This window comes from Lissotriton helveticus, chromosome 1_1, assembly GCF_964261635.1.
Source record: "Lissotriton helveticus chromosome 1_1, aLisHel1.1, whole genome shotgun sequence".
Classification (NCBI taxonomy): Eukaryota; Metazoa; Chordata; class Amphibia; order Caudata; family Salamandridae; genus Lissotriton; species Lissotriton helveticus.
The window spans coordinates 1,809,609,871-1,809,634,830 of NC_136057.1; the positions used below are offsets into that span (position 1 = coordinate 1,809,609,871).

The window sequence follows — 24,960 nt, forward strand, 5'->3', positions numbered from 1 at the left end:
AAATGTCAGAGTGCAGTAAAAAAATAAAAAGATCTCTAGAACAGAGGCAATCTTGCGAAGAACATGTCTTTTAACCTCACTGTTAACACACTGTTACTTGAAATGAGATTGTCATATATCTGTAAGCCACGGATCCAATCACTGAACACTCTGCCGGATACCAATTAAAAAATCACCGCACTCTATTAGGTGAAGTACATCTAGAACTCTGCTGATCCAAGCCATTGCAGCAATGACCTACCGCTCTTGCTGGCCAGTGTGCTGAGTGATAGAGGGAAACAGCTGAGGTACAACTGGGGATATTCCAGCAAGAGTGCTGAATTTTGATTATGGCATTTTTCTGATTGAGGACTGGCTTCACTGGTGGAATTCAGCAGTATAAATTTATGTAAATGTAGGAGAAGTGTGTGTGTGCAGAATCAAATCCACTGCATGATGGAGTTGCGTTCAGAACGATCCATATCCCCATCTGTAAGAGAAAAGGTATGATTGTGCTAAATCTGTTGGAGTTGTAAAACATATTAGGCCTTATTTATGTACCTTTCACACAGTGCAGCAAGCCACCCTGCTGTGCTGCATGAAAGGGCAGGAATGCACCGTATTTAACATTCCTGTCCTCTCCTTCCGCTGGCACCCTTTTGGCTGCCTAGCACCAATGCAGGCACCTGTCCACCATGGTGCAAGGGTGCCTGCTTTGTAAGCAGGATTGTTTTGGTTCAGAAAGGAGCACCTTCCTGCACAAAAACAATCCCCTGAACCATTTTCCTCTTTCTATGTATGTTGCAGAAAGTAGCACACATCAAAGAGGTAGAAAGGAGGCATAAAGATATTTCTCCTGGTTACTTCCCACCTGGAAGGGGTAGCATTTTGACACATTCCCAGTTTTACCAATGATGGTAAATTTGGGAATTCACCAAAATCCATGGGTAAAGGCATGGGAACACCTATGCTCCACCCATGGAATGCTACCCATGGGCAGAGTAACGCATGGCAGCGATTGCGCTGCATTGCGTTACTGTGAATTTTTCAAGCCATGCAAGGTGGCCTTGTGTGGCTTGATAAATCAAACTTAGGAGTTGGGTCACTCTTGCACCTCATTGCATGGTGCAAAGGCAACGTAACTCCTACATAAATATATCCCACTGGCTTTAATTGTATGTCTGCTGTGGGTTTCCCTGAGTTGGAAGTTAACCTGCAGGTGGATGAAAGAGGATACTCCTCATGTAAGAGGTAAAATGCCACTTGGCAATACAAACCACCTCCGAAACAAGCAGAAAATGGACCATTTAAGAGAAGCAAAGAACTGGTTTGTTTTCCAGTGGATAAGTGGAGATAGGTATGGGCCCTATTTTGCAAATAAACGAAAAAGTGAGAAAAAAGTACAGCTACTCAGAAAGGTAAAACATTTGGTCTTATTTATAGGCATTAACAAGTAAGTCTTTTGAATTGATACTACAATTCAGTTCAGACCAAATGATTTGCTTACCTTTGTGCCATCAGATTGGTAATGAATGCAGCATTTTCTTCAACATTTTTTACAAACTATATTTCTTCTGGAGAGAAGAATCTAAGGCAAAGGTATAAAGGTGGCTGAGGAGTTAACTATTTGGCCATAGCTACTCCAGTAAATCAAGTGTGGGGGTTATCAGGAGGCTTATTGTTATATATCAAATAGTCTGCTTGCATTTGTAAAAGCAGATGTTTGCTTGATTAACACTTTAAAGTCAGATCTATTGGCTTTTCCACTGCTTGTTTTAAACATTTTTGAGGTTTCTGCACCAAGACTTCACATTTCAACATTTTGGAACGGTTGTGTTAAGGTTAGTGTTAGAAAACAGGGCCTGTTTGCAGTTTTCCCTACTTTTTGCCACAATTTTGACTACTAGATGCTAGTTTTCTGACTCCAATTGGGCCCTGGGCTTTGCTAACCAGTAAAAGGGCCTGGGCTCTGATTACAATTACATGGTAAATGGCTATAATTACAATTGGTACTGACAACCTACCTGTAAGTCCCAAGTATATGGTAGGGCATGTGGGCTTAGAGGCCCTGTAGATTTAATGCATTTAAGTGTGTGCTACTGTGGTGACTGCTGTCACTATAAAGGCAGCACTGCTTTTCAGGCTCCTTTACATTAAATGTGTATCCAAATTAGATTTTGGATTTAAAGGTACTTAATAGTCTCCTAAGGTCTCCCTTAGGTGTTCCAGGGGTAGGGCACCTTGTAACCATAAGCAGGGACATCATACAATGGCCCTCAATACAATGTCGGTCGGAGTTGCCTCCGACCAACACTGCTGTGAAATGGGAAAGACCCGACCTCCGGGTGGCTGTTCCGACCATATTATTTGGATGTGACCGCACATGGTGCAGTCTCAAACTTCCATTTTTCAATCGGAGTTTGTGTGATTGGCTGAAACTGCCCACAGCACAAGCTCCATTGTAGAATGGAAGGTTTTAAACATCCCTACACCGTGGTGCAGGGATGTTTTACGGGGCACCATAGGTGCCCCCAGAGCCAAATGCGGAGGGCTAAGAGCCCCCACATTCAGTTTCCAACAGCCACATGCTCATGGCCAACATGGATTCCGAGATTGTTTGGCTGTCAGAAACCAACATCATAATCCTGACGTCACAAACGCTGTTCTTAAGGGATTATGAGGGCTTTTTAACTGGCCGAGGACTCCTTGAGCCCGTCAGAACTGCACCAGATTCCACAGCTGGTTTAAACTCTGACAGCCATCATCATAATATGGCTGTTGGACTTTAAACCTACAATGATGGTCGGAGGCTTTCTAACCGACATTGTAATTAGGCCCAATGTGTTTTATAATCCACGGTGGGAGAAAAACTGTTAATTTTGTAGGAATATTTTAATTAAGTATATATACTGGAGGAGCACAGCAGCATGTAGATTATGTTGCCTTGTTTGCCTTAATACAATCTCTAACAGAATCAGTAAGGGCTGCTTTTAGTTCACTCACCGAGCAACTAAAGGGAATAGAGAAGAACATCCACTCTAAATTGGACTGGCGGCCAATTAACCAGCATATGCCGGCTAACTACCAGCACTTTCCACAAAGTAATGGTAATAGCGTCAGTGTGCCACCCTCTTCTTGTATTAACACTCAACCTATCCCCACGACAGTTGCCATAGAGCTGGCAGAGCCCAATGGGCTGACGGTAGAGACTGTAATGGTGCTCGGCCACCCCCCCGATGGCGAAAGCACTGAATACTCAGTCCTTTTGGGATTTGTTCAATTGTTGGGCTCAGCTTGGTTTTTGAGCTGCGCCGCTATGGTTCTTTTTTGTGTTTGGGGTGGGGGGTGGGTAGTCTCCTGGTGGCGATTACATAGGGTTCAAGCCAGTAGGCAGCTGAGGTTACAAAACAGGTGCACATATGAATATGGCTGACTTGGCGGGGAAGTATAAAATCACGACCTGGAATGTGAGGGGGCTGGGGGCGGTTCATAAGCGACACAGAATACACGCCTTTCGGCTGCGCCACCACGCGCAGATTGTTTTTCTCCAAGAATCCCACCTCACGGCCTCGGAAGCAATCAAGTTGAGGAAGAAATGGAGGGGTACAATCCTGACCACGACATATTCCGCCTACTCTAGGGGGGCGACAATATGGATCAGACATGGCACACCGTTCTTAGAGGTGGAAAGGAGGGTGGACGACCAAGGACAGTACATATTAGTGCAGGGCACGCTAGATGGTACACCTGTGTTACTCGGATGTGTATATGCTCCGAATTTTGATCAAGACAAATTGTTGCAGAAATTAGGTCTGACGTTGGCGGACTGGTCGGACACCCCCTGGATACTGGGGGGAGACTGGAACATGATCATGGACATTGACAAAGACAGGTCACACCCCCCCCCTACAAGTGGCAGGAGTCTCCCTACTGACAGAACTGTTTTGCACATGGGCGACAGGATGGGGCTTGAGAGATGCCTGGCGAACCTCACACCCTGAGCGCAAAGTGTACTCTCATTACTCGCACATACACGCCCTTCACACGTGGATAGACAGGATTTTGTGTTCCGAAGCCCTAATTGCTAAGATCGACAGACCAGAATACCTAGCGAAAACCTTTTCTGATCATAGGCCCCTGACGCTTACCATTCTATGGGGCAGAGTCCCTACCCAGGTTCCCACTTGGCGCCTGGACCCGCTCCTATTGGAGGATGGCCCCTTCAAGGCGTCCTTGTCTGAGACACTAGATAAATACTTTATAGAGAACTGGGACACCGCCTCTACGAATTTGGTGGTTTGGGATGCCATGAAGGTAGTGGTACGAGGGGCAGCGATTGGACAATTAGTGAGAGCTCAAAAGGAAATGTAGTACTTAACATTCTGGACCCGTGTTATAAACATCATCGTAACATGACGATTTTGATACCAGAAGACCAAGAATGGCTAGTACATTATGCAAAAGCCTTTTCGTTATATTCGAGTGACGATTTCACCCTGATATCTTAGATTTCGTCCTGAACCCTCGGGTTCCATTTTGTGTACGGCAGCCATTTTGTGAGTTGCCTCACATAGGCAGATGACTAAGGCCAAAACACGATCCTGAAGGACACGTACACCTTTTCTGACTTCCCTGTGACCTGGGCAAGATGACTCCACTGCCCAAGGCCAAACCTGTTCGGTCAGTTCCTCTCCCAGTGGCCGAATGAGATAGTATCAAGGCACAACATGCCATAAACCTTTCATCGCACTGACACCACGCCTAATCTTGCACACACCTGTCCATATTTCCTACTTTATGACTTGCTTTACAAGGAGGAGGTGCCCGTTTTTATTGAGGGTCGTCGATATCTGATGAAAATACTGGGCCTTGCCGGATAATTGATTGTGGGCTGAACAAACTGAAATATGGGCTTGTCATCATGACTCTGCTTTTTCTTTGTAGTGAAAATATGTGAATGGTCAACTGTAAAACGAAGAATGTTTGCCTTAAGCGTAATATTTTGTATAAAAAGAGGAGGCTGGCTTTGTAAGATTGAGCAGTCTCCTGAGAATATACACCGTGTTGTACTTCTAGGATGCCTGTTACTTGGTAGCAGCCAATAAATTCGATCTTTGACTTCACCTAGAAGACTCTGTGTTTCTGTGGTCTAAGCAGGAAGGACTCGAAGTCTTAGGGTGTACCCTGACACCGCTGGGTTCCGAAAAACCCAGTACTTCAATTGGCGCCCAACGTTGGGCGATTCCAACGGTACCGGTCCAAGCCAGAGGTTCGTGAGGAGCTTCGTGTGAAAATTCTGGAGGAAGGCCGCCACTTCATCGACCCCTGCATGTCGACGTGGTCCGAAAGTCTTTACTGCGAGGTTCCCCGCTTCCCGACGGCTATGAAGGACTGCTGCCCTGGCTATCGCCCTGCTTTGGACCCTTGATGTTTGGTAGAGCGAAACGATAGACGAGTCTTCTGGTGACGTCATCGATACCTCAGTTAAGTATAAGTGGAGCGTCTCCCAGTCCTTCGTTTGGTCCTTAGTTTGGGTATCCCCTTGGGATCTTTGATTTGGAACTTGCAAGTACCAAAGCCGAGGGTCTAGTTTATTCACGAGAATATCGTATACGATAATCCTTTGAAGTTTGAAGCTAGGCTAGAGAGCGAAGATGCCTGGTCTTAGCAGACTTGGAAATCTGTTTTGCCTTAGTTGCGATAGGGATTCCCGATTGGAGGACTCATGTCCGGTTCCTCCGATTGGAACTCCAACGTATGAACTGTATGTGAAACATGGAGTAGGCCCCATCACATACAATGAAGTATGGATCAAATACACCAGAAAGGATGGTGTTTTAAAATGGCCCCAATACGGTAGTTTTGACATGGAAATCCTAGATAACCTCGAGGTTAAACTGTTTAAGAAGAAAGCCCGGCCAGCGATGTTTGACTCTTTCCGCCTATGGCGTAAGGAAGCCAAACAGAAAGAAATTAAATTAGCGAAGAAAAATAAGAGAGAAAGGGGTATCTCGATAATGCAAGCTGCTATGCAGTGCAAAGATAACTTAGACGAAAAGATGAGTGAGCAGTTGCACAGACAACGTAAAATGATAATCGATAAATGCTATCCAGTATTGCCGCCTCTTCAGCAAGACGCAGCAAAAGAACTTGAGAAAGATCCCCTAATGTCACATTTGTTGAGTTCGCCACCCCCGTATGCGCAGAATACTACGGCACCTCCGCAACCTATAGTTGCGCAACCTTTGGTTGTATTGCCTCCTGTTCCTCCACAACCACCAGCTACTCTTCAGTTGGTTCCTATTCCTCCGGTGCAGCCTCCTCAAGGGCCACCGCCTTCGCCATCTGCTTTACCTTTACTTCCTACAACTTTGACTACTATATCGACTCCCGCTCACGGTATTCCTCCTGACACTGCCTCTGTATCTGCCTTGCCTCACCCTGCTTTTCCGCTTGTCTTTTCATCAACTTCTCCCTCTGTTCGACAAAGAGTGACTAGCACTGTCACTAGTCTTCTATATCCTTTCTTTGGGGCGACAAGTACAACCCCTATCTCAGAGAGTAAACAGTTGCGTAGTCAACTGCCTGATTCTAGAGAGAAGGAAACGTTGAATTATTTGGCACGCAAATAGGTTACTGATTTAACGGGTTATGACCTAGAGTCAGTTATGGATGTCTTCCATCAGTGGGAAGCACCGAAACAGAGGTACGTTTTTGAGAAAATGTGTGTTTTTCTGTGTGAGTATTTAGGGAAAATGATTTGGAGCCTAATCCGCCCGAGTTGAGCCATGTATGGTTCAAGTTTTCAAAAGGCACGATTGTGGGTTCAGATGTTGAGAAAGCGGTTGCGACATTGCTATCCTTCAGGTGTGAAGGCGTTTCTCGTTCATTGTTTGATTCCTCTGTTAAAAAGAAGGTGAGACAATATCCCATGAGAGAAGTCCCTCCGGTATGGAAGGAAGCAGTTCAGGCCAATGTCGCTAATCACATTGATGCTGTTCCAGCGTAAAAATCCTGCAGGGTATTACAAAGAGTCGTCACAAACTGCAGGTTCATGCATCATGAATCTAGCCGATATAGACATGTTGTTTGGGAATGTTGTTCCACAGCCTTTATGGGGAAAGATTTGTCATGCAGATCATGATCAAGAGTTAGGTGACTCATGGGCTAATATTACTGCTGCAGATGGCTGACAAGTTGGCGGTGCTAAACCCGAGCCTTTAGTAGCAAATCTCCCTGGTAGGATAATTGATTACATGAAAACTTTAATGCCCGCGATGCGTGTGAATTGGGATAAATTGTCTGCGTGTAAGCAGAAGAAAGATGAAACGGTGTCTGATTTCTTCACCAGGTTTGAAGAGACGTTTGTCGACCACAGTGGTCAAGACATGAGCACAGAAGGTGGTCAACGGTTGTTCGTCGATAAATTTGTGCACAATTTGCTCCCAGAGTTGTGTAAGAAGTTAAAGGATTCAGAAAGTTCTTGGGCCGTTTCCTCTTCAGCACAGATATTGGCTACTGCACAATATTATGAAAATAGAAATAAAGATGAGAAAGATAGAGCAGACAAGAAAACTAAAGAGTTAAAGACGAAGGTTCTTTTACAGCAAGCGTATCCGCCACGTGGTGGTGGTGGTCAGAATAACTATCAGCAGCCTCAACAGTATCAGAGGAACTCGCAAAGAGTCGAGTATACTCAACCACGCGTCCCTATAGGTCCAAATCAGTGTTCCTATTGTAAGGAAGAAGGTCATTTCAAGTATAGCTGTCCTATTTTGATACAGCGCGCGAATGGTGTTTCTGGCACAAGAGGTCGAGGTGTTCAACAAGCGCCTCGAGGGAGAGGAAGCGGAAATATGTTCCCTTCCGCCGCAGAATTCAATGAATAGTTTTGACCAGCAGAATAACGCATCTGGTAGGACGACTCAGTACTATGCTGATGATTACTATACAGAAGATGAGAATATGGAAGGTAATGTTTGCTAGGACAGCCATAGACAAAGAGAGGGAGTTGTTTCGGTTCCAGTAGATCAGAGTGGACCCTACGTTGAGGTGATTACATCAGGTGTGTCAGAGCCTTTTCTGTTGGATCCTGGTGCTACAAAGAGTTCTATTATGCACTCAAAACTCCCTGGCGCACCTTTGTCTGGCGAAATGAATCTTTCCGTAGGTTTTTCTGGCGCCCCGGTTAGAAACCCAGTTTCTAGTCCTATGTCCCTTTCTGTTGGACCTTGTGAATTGGAAGCACCCCTTATTTTAACGACAGGTTGTGGTGAAAACCTGTTGGGATTGGATCTGTTGAAACGATTGTATGCGACATTGTACTGTTCTCCTTCGGGAGTACAACTTACACTGGGAAAGGAAATTGATCTCTCCAATGTATTTGTCGAAGGACAAACTTCCGACAGAATTATAATTTCTTCCCGATATTCTTTGGGCTACTGGTCTTAATGATGTGGGTCTTTTGGAAATACTGCCATATGTTGTGACATTGAAAGCCAATGTTAGAATGCCACGTATTCCCCAATACAAGATCTCTAGTGAAGGTGAAAAAGCATTGCTAGCGATCGTTTATGATTTGATTGAAAAAGATGTAATTGAAGAGACAAGAGGTAACGTTTGCAATAGTCCTGTTCTGCCTGTTTTGAAACGTACTGATCCTTCTCAGCCACCTGTTTACAGGTTTGTGATTGATCTTAGAGAGGTCAATAAAATAGTTGTGCCACAATTTCCAGTTGTTCCTGATATAAATGCTCTATTGACTATGATTCCAGCTTCCGCGACTTCTCGGTGATTGACTTGAAGAATGCTTTCTTCAGCATCCCGATTGCCGAGGAGAGTAGGGATATTTTCGGCTTCAGTTTAGGAGGTTGAAGCTTCCACTTTAAATGCGCTCCCCAGGGCTACTGTGAATGTCCATCAATATATAGTCAAGCTCTAAAGACACAGCTTGATACGATTGTTTTACCTGATGGTGCTACCCTTGTTCAGTACGTTGACGATTTACTTATTGCTGCAGATACTGAGGAAATATGTAAAAAAGCCACGTTGTCATTGTTGCGTCATCTGTGGGATTTGCATCACAAAGTGTCTCTCTCGAAATTGCAATATTGTCGACAAGAGGTGACCTACTTAGGTCATCTCTTATCGAAGGAGGGAAGGAAACTGACCCCAGAAAGAATTCAGGCAATAGCGAAATTGAGTGTGCCAAGGACACAGAGAGATGTGCGTGCTTTCTTGGGCATTACATCATATTGCAGACAATGGATACCGAATTTTTCTTTGCTGGCCAAACCCTTGGTGGCATTGACCTGTAAAGATATACCGAATCCCATTCCATTGTCTGAAGAGTGTCAGAAAACTTTTTCCGAATTGCGCGATGCAATATGTTCGGCTCCTGTGTTGGGTACCCCCGACTACAGTAAGCCCTTTACATTGTATGTCCATGAGAAAGAAGGTTGTGCATTGTCAGTATGTACACAGTTGTTCGGAAACAAGCAGCGTCCATGTGCGTATTTTTCGTCGACTTTGGACCCGATAGCTAAAGCATTGCCAAGTTGTTTAAGAGCCACAGCAGCAGTAGCTGCTTCTATTCGACAGTCTGCTGGTTTAGTGATGAATAACACATTGATTGTGATGGTTTCGCATGCAGTGGACACGTTGTTAAACAGAACCAAGACACAGCACTTAACTAGTGCTCGGTTGTCAGGTTACGAGTTGATATTGTTAGCGAGTCATGTGCACATAAAAAGATGCAAATGTGTGTGTAACCTGCACACCACTGTTTTTAAACCTTAATGAAGTTGGTTTTTAAAAAAATCGGTGCAGACCTGCTACCTGACTAACCCCTGTCAGGTCTCTGAATTAACTGAACTCTCAGACACAACTATGTCTAGTGCAGGAGTGCACTGTTCGAACCTGCTCAGGTGCAAAATTTAACCACTCATTTAAATAATTTTTCTACACATGAAAGTATTACATTAAACATTCATTGATCTGTGTTATACCATCATTACTTTGATGAGATAATCAACATAATTTAAGTTCATTGATTGTTTACTATTAATTTTCAAAAGTACATAGTTTTTTCAACTTCTTTGCAAACATATTCACAATTAATTTTCAATGAAAATATGATTCAATTGTTTCTAACAAATGGCAAACTAATGTGAATACAAAAAGAGCAATTCCATCAGAATTTGCGCCGACTCCCAATGCTTTCGATGCCTAAGCATCTTCGTCAGGGGAAATGCTGTATAAGAAAAATGCTGTATAAGACAAAGTAGCAATATGTACATATTTCTCAAATATTGTCATCAAACATCAATTTGTGCTCATGCACTATGCAATCAGTGAATTCGCAACCTATTTACTCATGTAGATGCATTATCTCACTTTATCCAAGCATGCCAGCTGTCCAAGCAATTGAATGATAATTCCTATTGTGGTATACCCTATACATGCCATCAAGTATAGTCTAGTGCACCCAACGAGTGAGTCCCATGCACCAATGACAATTGTGGAAAATGTAAAGACAACGTACCCTCCAAACGGGTACTGTATCTCCTAAACTCAAATTCCGTGTGAAAAAACAACTGTTCCTGGAAACAAAGCGAAACCAACATAAATATACCAGAACACAATAACGAATGCCTCTAGTCACTCCGTGTAAACTAACTACTTACTTCCTGTTGTCGTTACACGAGACTCGAAGCTCCTATTTTACTGTTGTTCCGCCTACGAGACAAAAACAACCCTTACTATGTGCATTTTTATCAGTCCTAGCTTTTTGTGAACATAATCATCAGAAACCCGTACTTTAACTCGCCCTGTGCAATACCTTAAGCCTCTGTCCGATGCGTGCACACTGTCTCCATCATCTGTTTGAGTCTGTATAAAAAAACGCCGACCATCGGCGCTGTGTGCCGGGACGTAATAACGCCCAACATCAACAACGGACTGTTGTCCCCGCCCCCTTACTCGCTACTTCCAAACATTGTAATAATGTTTCTCAACTGTTGTCAAACGTGTAATTGAAAAGTATAAAGATGTAATATAGAAGTGTAAAGGTAATACACATGCTTCTAAATCATGTCCAGAAAAACAATGCAAATCTATTTATTGGTACACACGAGCAACCAGCCAGTGTTCATAGAAAGCGGACTGTAGCTTTCAACTACACAAACTTTATTAAATACACTGAATCACCAATCTACTGCGATCTCATCACTCATGATCGTGCAGTATCTCTAACAATCATGTGTAAAATGTTCAAATAACAATGGAAATAAATAACCTAAACAACCGTGTAAAAATTAACACGTGAAAAAATGAAGAAGTGTAAGTGTCATGTGAACACCGACGTTGGTGGCGCTTGACCCAAACTTGATCCTGTATTAACAACTCGTTTCGAACCACAAGAGCATAAATCATGGTTTATACGTAATATGTTCATAAATAACACGCAAATTCGATTTTGTCATTCAGCCCACCCAGTTTAACGGTATTCAGATACCTCATCCAGAATGTCTCTCTTTGGGCTATTCGTATGTTGGGATCCACATGGGGCTCAACCAACACCTGCTCCAGTACAGTATATCTCAATTGAGGGATGGTATGCTGCCTCTCTCTCCAATGTTGCGCCAAACTGGATTTCTCATTTCCTAACCTTATGTTTGACTTATGTTCAGTAAGCCTGATCTTAATTTTCCTTGTGGTGCGGCCTACATAAACTAGGCCACACGGACACTTAATGGCATATATCACTGAACTTGTATTACAGTCGGAAGTGTGTCTGAGTTTGATCTGTTTGCCTGTATGTGGATGTGTGAATGTGTCTCCCATCAGTACATTTCCACAGTGTCCGCAGTTAAAACATTTGCGCATTCCTTTAGTTTTCTCCTGTATTGTCTTTGTTTCTTTGTGCTTCAACAGTTCTTTAAGGTTTTTGTATCTTGACAGAGCAAAAATCGGTGTGTCGACAAATACTGTTCTGAAATCTTCTTCCTGCTCAATTAGCTCCCATCTCCGCAATATGCATTTCTTAATCTTAGGTGTGAGCGTAGATTGCTTCAGAACACATACTTCTCTCCTTGATGGTGTTTTCTGAACATTTTTCAGTAAATCTTCCCGTGTTTTGGAGGAAACTTTCAATTTTGCTTCAGCTAGTACCTTCTCTGGGTATCCTCTGTTACTGTATTGTTGCGCCATTTCTTCTATATCCTCAGTGGCCTGTGCTTCATCACTGTTTATTCTCTTAATTCTGATGAACTGCGAAAATGGTAAATGGTTCTTCAAATTTTGGGAGCGAAAACTGGAATAATGCAGAGCATTATTTCTGTCTGTCGGTTTCTTGAATAATTTGGTTATGATTTGGTTTCCCAGCTTTGTTATGGTGATGTCTAAAAAGTTTATGGTATTCCGGTCAATGTGGTTAGTAAACTTAATCCTAGGGTGACACTCATTCAGAACCTTAATGGCCTCTTCCAACTGTATTTTGGTCCCTTGCCAGACTATCAAGATGTCATCGATATAACGGACATACAGTTTTAAATGTTCAGTCCAAAGCGAATTTTCCAAAATGTGAAAGTGCTCAAACTTAGCCATGATAATGTTTGCGTACGCAGGCGCTCCCGTAAAACCCATGGAGGTTCCTGTCTTTTGTAGGTAGAATTTGGATTGCCAAGAGAAATATCCATGATAGAGACAAAATTGTAAAATCTCCAGTAGAAAGATGTTCAATGATTCCTCATACTCACTCCTTAACAACATCCACTCCACTGCTTCTATACCCTCTCCGTGAGGGATTGACGTATACAGTGCGGTCACGTCGATTGTAGCCAACCATGTTTCACTCTCACTGGATATCGCTAAATTAGCAAGCTTGTTAAGACAATCTGTGGTATCTTGTATGTATGATACCCACTGTTGCAACAGTGGTTGCAAATAGTAGTCAAGGAATTTACCTATTGACTCATGGAGAGAACCGCAGCCTGCCACAATGGGGCGGAAAGGAGGGTCTCGTGCAATTTTGGTAGCATGTAAATATGAGGTCTTTTTGTTTCATTGATCCATCCTAGATCTTTTGCTTTCTTAAGAATATCTTGCAAAGTGGATTGGAACATAACAGTGGGGTCTGTATCCAGAGCAATGTAGGTGTCTGTGTCGTCCACATGGGATGAGACTTTTTGATTGTAGTAGGTAGTGTTCATCACTACAAGGGCGCCTCCCTTGTCTGCAGCTTGAAATGTTAAATCCTGGTTGTTACTCAATGCCTTTAAAGTTGTCAATTCTTTCTTCGTCAAGTTCATACTCTTAGGTACATTTTTATGCATATCCACTAGATCTTTCTTCACTAATAACTCGAATAAGTCCAAGGTTTTATGTGATGTAGGAGGGATGAAAGTACTCTTTGGTTTAAACACCTTAACCGCTACGTCGGTATCAGGCATTTGAGGTACTTGATGAAAAAACCATCTTAAACGGAGCTTCCTCATGAATTTATACAGAGCTATTTCCGTCTCTAATGGTTTGGTGTTGTACGTAGGTACGAAAGACATCCCTTTATTAAGAACTTTCAGTTGGCTGTCAGTAAGTTCCGTACTTGAAATGTTTACCACCAGGTCTCCTAGCGGTTTCTCCCCTTCGTCTTGGGCTTTTTCTGTTGTTGAGCCTTGTCCCCTTCGGACCCGTTTGTTTTGTTTGCTTCGTCCTCTTGAGGAGGATGGTCGCTCCTCTGGCCTGCCTCTAAAAAAGGCTCCCTAGTGGTTCCACTGGTGGATGCTCCATCTCCAGCCATTGATCTGGTGCTCGTAGTTGATACTGGCGGTCTATTAGGAAGGGTGTCCTGTTCGGTAGCCACACTTTCCTCTGAGGAGGCCTGTGGTTTCTTGAATGGGCGTCTCTGGGCATACACTTCTGCCCACGTATAAACTTCATCCAGTTTATAGTCTATCGTATCTCTACGAAACTTCCTTAACTTCCTCTCGTGTACCTCTTTTTCATGTGCGTCTATAGTTTCATTGATATCTTTCAATGCTGAATCTAGCTCTTCCTTCGTCATACGTGATTCCAGGTTGGTCTTCAGATCCTGTATCTCAGTGGCTAGTTCTTTAAGGATGTCAGATAACTCCTTCATAATTAGAAGTATAAGATCGAGCGAACATTTGTTTAAAATTGCGTACCATTTAATCATGAATGGTTTATTAAATTTAAAGAGCATTGGTTTTAGAGCGATCCTTAGTCCTCGTGGGATCCGTTTAACCCGGTGGTACTGAATAAGCGTGGAGGCATGGAGCCTTTGGTTCACTTCTTTTCTAAGAGTGTATTGCAATTGCTTTAGAATTTTGCTGGTTGCGCCTGGGGCTGCTTGGAAAGCCCTAGTTTCTTTAATCAACGAGTATAAACTCGTTGCATCTTCATCTGTGTATCCTTTCACTTCGGCTTGGTTAGCCGTTAGGTGTGATATTTCCTCGAAATTCATAATTGGGGGTGCTGGTTACGGGTGGTGATATTGTTAGCGAGTCATGTGCACATAAAAAGATGCAACACGCTTAATCCAGCTACGTTGTTGCCGATTGTAGAAGAGTTAGATGCTTCTGAACAGCATGATTGTTTTCACAGAACAGAAGAAGAGACGAAAGGGAGAATAGACCTTGAGGACACTCCTCTTGTGAAGTGCGATGGTACATTATGTGTGGATGGTTCATGCTTCAAGCTTCCGAATGGTGATACGACTGCAGCATATGCTGTCACGACTTTGCACACGATTGTTGAAGCTGCACGTATTCCACATAATTCAGCTCAAGCAGGAGAGTTGAATGCACTTACGAGAGCATGTGTGTTGTCGAAAGGAATGAAAGTGACCATAGTGTGGAAGGGTATCGTGAGTCCCTTGCTCACTGCACCATCAGGATTCAAGCAAGCCGGGCCGAAGACGGCTGTAATGCCAGAAACCGGTCCCCGGAAGCTTGTTTCCTTTCCAGTAAAGAATTGGCATGGTAGTTTGGTCTGCCCTGTTCCCATGATGCACTGGGCCAGGGCCAGACTAATTTGCATGTAGCCAGGTTCTGAACTGGGATGGTGCAGTGAACTAAAAAACGGTGATGGATGAAGCCCTGATCTTTTGACTGGGTAGGAGTGTTCTGCTTAATTCAGATACTCTGTCCATCACCACCCCCCTTTTTGAATCATTTTAGCCACCACAAGTGTGGAAGGGTATGCTCAGATGTGAGTCCCTTGCTCACTGCACCATCAGGATTCAAGCAAGCCGGGCCGAAGATGGCTGTAATGCCAGAAACCAGTCCCCGGAAGCTTGTTTCCTTTCCAGTAAAGAATTGGCTTGGTAGTTTGGTCTGCCCTGTTCCCATGATGCACTGGGCGAGGGCCAGACTAATTTGCATGTAGGCAGGTTCTGAACTGGGATGGTGCAGTGAGCTAAAAAACGGCGATGGATCAAGCCCTGATCTTTTGACTGGGTAGGAGTGTTCTGCTTAATTCAGATACTCTGTCCATCACCACCCCCCTTTTTGAATCATTTTAGCCGCCACAAGTGTGGAAGGGTATGCTCAGATGTGAGTCCCTTGCTCACTGCACCATCAGGATTCAAGCAAGCCGGGTTGAAGACGGCTGTAATGCCAGAAACCGGTCCCCGGAAGCTTGTTTCCTTTCCAGTAAAGAATTGGCTTGGTAGTTTGGTCTGCCCTGTTCCCATGATGCACTGGGCCAGGGCCAGACTAATTTGCATGTAGCCAGGTTCTGAACTGGGATGGTGCAGTGAGCTAAAAAACAGTGATGGATGAAGCCCTGATCTTTTGACTGGGTAGGAGTGTTCTGCTTAATTCAGATACTCTGTCCATCACCACCCCCCTTTTTTAATCATTTTAGCCACCACAAGTGTGAAAGGGTATGCTCAGATGTGAGTCCAATGCTCACTGCACCATCAGGATTCAAGCAAGCCGACCAAAGACGGCTGTAATACCAGAAACCGGTCCCCGGAATCTTGTTTCCTTTCCAGTAAAGAATTGGCTTGGTAGTTTGGTCTGCCCTGTTCCCATGATGCACTGGGCCAGGGCCAGACTAATTTGCATGTAGCCAGGTTCTGAACTGGGATGGTGCAGTGAGCTAAAAAACGGTGATGGATTAAGCCCTGATCTTTTGACTTGGTAGGAGTGTTATGCCTAATTCAGATACTCTGTCCATCACCACCCCCCTTTTTGAATCGTTTTAGCCACCACAAGTGTGGAAGGGTATGCTCAGATGTGAGTCCCTTGCTCACTGCACCATCAGGATTCAAGCAAGCCGGGCAGAAGACGGCTGTAATGCCAGAAACCGGTCCCCGGAAGCTTGTTTCCTTTCCAGTAAAGAATTGGCTTGGTAGTTTGGTCTGCCCTGTTCCCATGATGTACTGGGCCAGGGCCAGACTAATTTGCTTGTAGCCAGGTTCTGAACTGGGATGGTGCAGTGAGCTAAAAAACGGTGATGGATCACGCCCTGATCTTTTGACTGGGTAGGAGTGTTCTGCTTAATTCAGATACTCTGTCCATCACCACCCCCCTTTTTGAATCGTTTTAGCCACCACAAGTGTGGAAGGGTATGCTCAGATGTGAGTCCCTTGCTCACTGCACCATCAGGATTCAAGCAAGCCGGGCCGAAGACGGCTGTAATGCCAGAAACTGGTCCCCGGAAGCTTGTTTCCTTTCCAGTAAAATATTGGCTTGGTAGTTTGGTCTGCCCTGTTCCCATGATGCACTGGGCCAGGGCCAGACTAATTTGCATGTAGCCAGGTTCTGAACTGGGATGGTGCAGTGAGCTAAAAAACGGTGATGGATCAAGCCCTGATCTTTTGACTGGGTAGGAGTGTTCTGCTTAATTCAGATACTCTGTCCATCACCAACCCCCTTTTTGAATCGTTTTAGCCACCACAAGTGTGGAAGGGTATGCTCAGATGTGAGTCCCTTGCTCACTGTACCATCAGGATTCAAGCAAGCCGGGCCGAAGATGGCTGTAATGCCAGAAACCGGTCCCCGGAAGCTTGTTTCCTTTCCAGTAAAGAATTGGCTTGGTAGTTTGGTCTGCCCTGTTCCCATGATGCACTGGGCCAGGGCCAGACTAATTTGCATGTAGCCAGGTTCTGAACTGGGATGGTGCAGTGAGCTAAAAAACGGTGATGGATCAAGCCCTGATCTGTTGACTGGGTAGGAGTGTTCTGCTTAATTCAGATACTCTGTCCATCACCACCCCCCTTTTTGAATCGTTTTAGCCACCACAAGTGTGAAAGGGTATGCTCAGATGTGAGTCCCATGCTCACTGCACCATCAGGATTCAAGCAAGCCGGGCCAAAGACGGCTGTAATACCAGAAACCGGTCCCCGGAAGCTTGTTTCCTTTCCAGTAAAGAATTGGCTTGGTAGTTTGGTCTGCCCTGTTCCCATGATGCACTGGGCCAGGGCCAGACTAATTTGCATGTAGCCGGTTCTGAACTGGGATGGTGCAGTGAGCTAAAAAACGGTGATGGATCAAGCCCTGATCTTTTGACTTGGTAGGAGTGTTCTGCTTAATTCAGATACTCTGTCCATCACCACCCCCCTTTTTGAATCGTTTTAGCCACCACAAGTGTGGAAGGGTATGCTCAGATGTGAGTCCCTTGCTCACTGCAACATCAGGATTCAAGCAAGCCGGGCCGAAGACGGCTGTAATGCCTGAAACCGGTCCCCGGAAGCTTGTTTCCTTTCCAGTGAAGAATTGGCTTGGTAGTTTGGTCTGCCCTGTTCCCATGATGCACTGGGCCAGGGCCAGACTAATTAGCATGTAGCCAGGTTCTGAACTGGGATGGTGCAGTGAGCTAAAAAACGGTGATGGTTCACGCCCTGATCTTTTGACTGGGTAGGAGTGTTCTGCTTAATTCAGATACTCTGTCCATCACCACCCCCCTTTTTGAATCGTTTTAGCCACCACAAGTGTGGAAGGGTATGCTCAGATGTGAGTCCCTTGCTCACTGCACCATCAGGATTCAAGCAAGCCGGGCCGAAGACGGCTGTAATGCCAGAAACTGGTCCCCGGAAGCTTGTTTCCTTTCCAGTAAAGTATTGGCTTGGTAGTTTGGTCTGCCCTGTTCCCATGATGCACTGGGCCAGGTCCAGACTAATTTGCATGTAGCCAGGTTCTGAACTGGGATGGTGCAGTGAACTAAAAAACGGTGATGGATGAAGCCCTGATCTTTTGACTGGGTAGGAGTGTTCTGCTTAATTCAGATACTCTGTCCATCACCACCCCCCTTTTTGAATCATTTTAGCCACCACAAGTGTGGAAGGGTATGCTCAGATGTGAGTCCCTTGCTCACTGCACCATCAGGATTCAAGCAAGCCGGGCCGAAGATGGCTGTAATGCCAGAAACCAGTCCCCGGAAGCTTGTTTCCTTTCCAGTAAAGAATTGGCTTGGTAGTTTGGTCTGCCCTGTTCCCATGATGCACTGGGCGAGGGCCAGACTAATTTGCATGTAGGCAGGTTCTGAACTGGGATGGTGCAGTGAGCTAAAAAACGGCGATGGATCAAGCCCTGATCTTTTGACTGGGTAGGAGTGTTCTGCTTAATTCAGATACTCTGTCCATCACCACCCCCCTTTTTGAATCATTTTAGCCGCCACAAGTGTGGAAGGGTATGCTCAGATGTGAGTCCCTTGCTCACTGCACCATCAGGATTCAAGCAAGCCGGGTTGAAGACGGCTGTAATGCCAGAAACCGGTCCCCGGAAGCTTGTTTCCTTTCCAGTAAAGAATTGGCTTGGTAGTTTGGTCTGCCCTGTTCCCATGATGCACTGGGCCAGGGCCAGACTAATTTGCATGTAGCCAGGTTCTGAACTGGGATGGTGCAGTGAGCTAAAAAACAGTGATGGATGAAGCCCTGATCTTTTGACTGGGTAGGAGTGTTCTGCTTAATTCAGATACTCTGTCCATCACCACCCCCCTTTTTTAATCATTTTAGCCACCACAAGTGTGAAAGGGTATGCTCAGATGTGAGTCCAATGCTCACTGCACCATCAGGATTCAAGCAAGCCGACCAAAGACGGCTGTAATACCAGAAACCGGTCCCCGGAATCTTGTTTCCTTTCCAGTAAAGAATTGGCTTGGTAGTTTGGTCTGCCCTGTTCCCATGATGCACTGGGCCAGGGCCAGACTAATTTGCATGTAGCCAGGTTCTGAACTGGGATGGTGCAGTGAGCTAAAAAACGGTGATGGATTAAGCCCTGATCTTTTGACTTGGTAGGAGTGTTATGCCTAATTCAGATACTCTGTCCATCACCACCCCCCTTTTTGAATCGTTTTAGCCACCACAAGTGTGGAAGGGTATGCTCAGATGTGAGTCCCTTGCTCACTGCACCATCAGGATTCAAGCAAGCCGGGCAGAAGACGGCTGTAATGCCAGAAACCGGTCCCCGGAAGCTTGTTTCCTTTCCAGTAAAGAATTGGCTTGGTAGTTTGGTCTGCCCTGTTCCCATGATGTACTGGGCCAGGGCCAGACTAATTTGCTTGTAGCCAGGTTCTGAACTGGGATGGTGCAGTGAGCTAAAAAACGGTGATGGATCACGCCCTGATCTTTTGACTGGGTAGGAGTGTTCTGCTTAATTCAGATACTCTGTCCATCACCACCCCCCTTTTTGAATCGTTTTAGCCACCACAAGTGTGGAAGGGTATGCTCAGATGTGAGTCCCTTGCTCACTGCACCATCAGGATTCAAGCAAGCCGGGCCGAAGACGGCTGTAATGCCAGAAACTGGTCCCCGGAAGCTTGTTTCCTTTCCAGTAAAATATTGGCTTGGTAGTTTGGTCTGCCCTGTTCCCATGATGCACTGGGCCAGGGCCAGACTAATTTGCATGTAGCCAGGTTCTGAACTGGGATGGTGCAGTGAGCTAAAAAACGGTGATGGATCAAGCCCTGATCTTTTGACTGGGTAGGAGTGTTCTGCTTAATTCAGATACTCTGTCCATCACCACCCCCCTTTTTGAATCGTTTTAGCCACCACAAGTGTGGAAGGGTATGCTCAGATGTGAGTCCCTTGCTCACTGTACCATCAGGATTCAAGCAAGCCGGGCCGAAGATGGCTGTAATGCCAGAAACCGGTCCCCGGAAGCTTGTTTCCTTTCCAGTAAAGAATTGGCTTGGTAGTTTGGTCTGCCCTGTTCCCATGATGCACTGGGCCAGGGCCAGACTAATTTGCATGTAGCCAGGTTCTGAACTGGGATGGTGCAGTGAGCTAAAAAACGGTGATGGATCAAGCCCTGATCTGTTGACTGGGTAGGAGTGTTCTGCTTAATTCAGATACTCTGTCCATCACCACCCCCCTTTTTGAATCGTTTTAGCCACCACAAGTGTGAAAGGGTATGCTCAGATGTGAGTCCCATGCTCACTGCACCATCAGGATTCAAGCAAGCCGGGCCAAAGACGGCTGTAATACCAGAAACCGGTCCCCGGAAGCTTGTTTCCTTTCCAGTAAAGAATTGGCTTGGTAGTTTGGTCTGCCCTGTTCCCATGATGCACTGGGCCAGGGCCAGACTAATTTGCATGTAGCCGGTTCTGAACTGGGATGGTGCAGTGAGCTAAAAAACGGTGATGGATCAAGCCCTGATCTTTTGACTTGGTAGGAGTGTTCTGCTTAATTCAGATACTCTGTCCATCACCACCCCCCTTTTTGAATCGTTTTAGCCACCACAAGTGTGGAAGGGTATGCTCAGATGTGAGTCCCTTGCTCACTGCACCATCAGGATTCAAGCAAGCCGGGCCGAAGACGGCTGTAATGCCTGAAACCGGTCCCCGGAAGCTTGTTTCCTTTCCAGTGAAGAATTGGCTTGGTAGTTTGGTCTGCCCTGTTCCCATGATGCACTGGGCCAGGGCCAGACTAATTAGCATGTAGCCAGGTTCTGAACTGGGATGGTGCAGTGAGCTAAAAAACGGTGATGGTTCACGCCCTGATCTTTTGACTGGGTAGGAGTGTTCTGCTTAATTCAGATACTCTGTCCATCACCACCCCCCTTTTTGAATCGTTTTAGCCACCACAAGTGTGGAAGGGTATGCTCAGATGTGAGTCCCTTGCTCACTGCACCATCAGGATTCAAGCAAGCCGGGCCGAAGACGGCTGTAATGCCAGAAACTGGTCCCCGGAAGCTTGTTTCCTTTCCAGTAAAGTATTGGCTTGGTAGTTTGGTCTGCCCTGTTCCCATGATGCACTGGGCCAGGTCCAGACTAATTTGCATGTAGCCAGGTTCTGAACTGGGATGGTGCAGTGAGCTAAAAAACGGTGATGGATCAAGCCCTGATCTTTTGACTGGGTAGGAGTGTTCTGCTTAATTCAGATACTCTGTCCATCACCACCCCCCTTTTTGAATCATATATACCGACAGCCAGTATGCATTTGGTGTGGCTCACAGTTTTGGACGATTGTGGAAAGAATGTGGGTACCTGACTTCACATGGAGCTAAGATACAGCATGGTCAGTTGGTGAATGAGCTTCTCGAGTCACTGACCCTGCCGTTGCAAGTTGCGATTGTGAAATGCAGTGCACACAAGAAGGTGACGGATGATGTTGGTCGTGGAAATGCATTTGCTGACGAAGTCGCAAAAGAAACAGCAAGGGATGTGATGAGTCGAATGTATGTTACAGGCCCTGCAAGATGGGTTGGTGACGTTGGAATGTGTGAAGATACGATAGAGAGTGTGAAGTCTATCCAAGCTGAAGCTACAGAGAAAGAGTTGAGTGTGTGGAGAGAAAGTACGGGTAAAATGGATGCAAAAGGTTGTTGGATTGAATTATCGGAGCATCAGAGATGGTTGTTACCCGATGCGTACGTGCTTGCAGTAGTTACAATGGCACATGGAATGGCTCATATCAGTGTGAAAGGGATTTGTAAGTTGTTGGCTCCAGTATGGCACAATGTTGGAATTCCGAAGTGTGCAGAGAATGTTGTCAAGAATTGCATGGTGTGTCTGAAACACAATCCTGGTAGGGGAACTCCAACTCCAGCAGGTCATTTTGCGCCTCCTACGTATCCGTTCGAGGTTTTGCAGCTAGATTTCATCCACATGGAAAGGTGCAACAATTTGAAATACGTACTCGTTGTTGTTTCTGCCTTTTCACGATGGGTAGAAGCATATCCCCTAAAAGACAACACTGCCTTATCCACAGCAAAAGCCCTTGTCAAAGAATTCTTTCCTAGATTTGGAATGCCGAGAATGGTCTGGAGCGACAATGGGAGTGAATTTGTGGGTCAAGTGATGAAGAAAGTATGCGAAGAGCTAGGCATCCAACAGAAATTTCACGCTGCAAATCACCCCCAATCAGCTGGACTAGTAGAATGCTATAATGGCACGCTAAAGTTAAAACTGGCCAAGATTCAAGCGAGCACTGGTCTTAAATGGCCTGACGCTCTGCTTTTGCACTTCTATCAACAAGAATGACTGTGCATTCGCGAGTGGGACTTAGTCCCTATGAGATTGTATTCGGCCGTCCGGCCAACATATGGGGAGTGCCAAGGCCGACAAAATTCAGTGAAATCGAACACCCTGTTTTGCTTGACTATTTGTATGAATTGACGGCTAAATTGCGTGTTTTACACCAACAGGTTCACGATACTCTGCCTCAGGTCTCTGAAGCTCCAGGACACCCCATCGATCCTGGATCCTGGTCAAGTATTTTCAGCGAACAAAGAATGACCAGCCCCGGTGGACCGGACCCCATCTAGTTCTTCTCTCAACGAGATCAGCCGCTCGAGTGGAAGGAAAGAAGCACTGGATCCATGGTGTACACTGCAAGAGGGTACCTTTGCCTCTGCCGTACAACCAGTGGGTCCAGGAGGGTGTCGCCGACTCAGAGACTGAAACTGTGCCTCGTTTTCTGCCTTTCAGTGATGCACGTATAAAAGGAACAATTTCTGAGAAAGAAAGTGACAATCTCTTGCAAGAAGCTGTGCCACCGTCAATTCGATTGGTCACTACAGAGCCTGAACTCCTTTTCCAAGACCAGACAATACCTGGAAAGAAACGATATAATCTGAGGCCGAGAACTATGAACTAATAAAAATATTCTTTTTCTTTGCTATTTTTGAAAGTGCAGCCCTCTCATCTGAGAAACTTTTTTATTTTTGTTTTTCGAACGACCATCTGGGTTCCGCTGTAGTGTCGCGGTTGCCCAAAGTCTTTGGGGTGCTGCTGGAGACGTTAGGTCAACAGTTCTGGTTGATCTAAGGGAGTTGCCCTGGACTGACAGAAGCATTCCTTAGCATAGAACACCCTACCATCGCGAGCAGCATTTTAGAGAGGATGGAGTTTTTCGAGATGGAGAGGCCTGCCAAAACAACAAACTTTAAAACCAGAATATGTAGAATGATGACCAAGAAACGATTTTTGATATTATGCATTTTCATGTTGTTCAGTGTAATGATGTTTTTAATAGGATATGTTTTATTCTCCTTTCGAGTGACATTTGCACCCACTACATCGCCTATACCTCCTTCTACTGATTCCTCGCATTCTTTCCAATTTCTTCCTGAACATGAGTCCGCTAGGAGATTAGAGTTCATTAATAACTCCTTCGTTCAGCTTTTACACCAACACCAACTAGTAATGAACACAACTAACTGCTGGGTGTGTGGTCTTATGCCCCATACTACCGATAAAGGTATCCCTTACTTGGTCCTGCCTTTCAGCCATAATGGTTCTGTGTGGGCATACAGAACAATGTTCATCTACGCACGTGAAGTCTACCCCCTACGTTCTGTAAAAGACAATCTTAAGAATAATGCTCTAGTTAAGGGTATAGTAGACATGATTAAGGAAGATATTTCCTATGAAACTATCCCGAGAGATGAGACACTATTATATATAGGATGGAACATGACCGGATATGGAGTTACTCTGAGTGAGAAACAGCAAACTAAGACATCTTCCCCGATTTGGATTGTACCCCATCAGGGTCACCTATGTCTGCAAGGTAATGGCAAGAATCCCGGAGCTCAGTTAGGGAAGAGTATCTGTACTGAAACGTATGTTTTTGCGTCTCAGATTTCCCCTTCGTTTCTACCAGCTAAGGGTACATATTTCATCTGCCATGATAGAGCCTATACATGGTTGCCCCCTGACTTTTCGGGCACATGTTTTGTTTCGTTCCTGTTGCCTCCCACCTACACAACTGCGGCAGATTACCATAAGACAAGGGTAGTTAGAGGTGTCTTGAGTAAAGAGGACACTGCGGGACAAGAATTTGGAGACTTCGTGAAGGGTTTTCTGCCGTTCTGGGGACCCATGGTTAACAGCAGGAACATAAGGCAATTGACGAGAGTGGTTGAGTCCACCGTAGTTGAAACTGCTGGTGCCCTTAGTAACTTGACTGCTGAGCTCCAGTCGGATCGTCTTATGACCCTTCAGAACAGGGTCGCGCTAGACGTCATACTTGCAGACCGAGGTGGGGTATGTAGAGTGATCCAATCGAGTTGCTGTGTTTTCATTCCAGATAACGCTCCAACAGTATACCAGGCCATCTCCAAACTGCATAAGATTTCCGAATCTATTCATGTGGATAAAGGAGATTGGTCATTGAAGGGATGGTTCTGGGAACTGATATCCGCCTGGGGTTGGAAAATTCTGATGGTCATTGGGATGATCTTAGCCATTATTTTCCTGTTCTGTCTGTGCGTACAGTATGCTCCTGCAACATGTGGCCTCTGTGCTACATCTTGTGTAAGGAAACCTGTATCAAGAGACGAGCTAAGTAATAGGATGATGCTACAGCAACACCTCAATGACTTTAGGAATATAGACCTGGACTCAGATTAGTGTGAGTATAAGGTTTCTTGCCTATGTGAGGGCAAAAGGAGGGTCTGTAGTACTTAAAATTCTGGACCCGTGTTATAAACATCATCATAACATGACGATTTTGATATCAGAAGACCGAGAATGGCTAGTACATTATGCACAAGCATTTTCGTTATATTCGAG

At 45.2% G+C, this 24,960-nt stretch overlaps 1 protein-coding gene across 2 annotated transcripts in view; it reads right to left on the reverse strand.

The window, feature by feature from the left end:
* Positions 1-24,960, reverse strand: part of LOC144753119 (cytochrome P450 2D15-like) — a 691,888-nt gene that overhangs the window by 76,908 nt on the left and 590,020 nt on the right. The window lies entirely within an intron of this gene.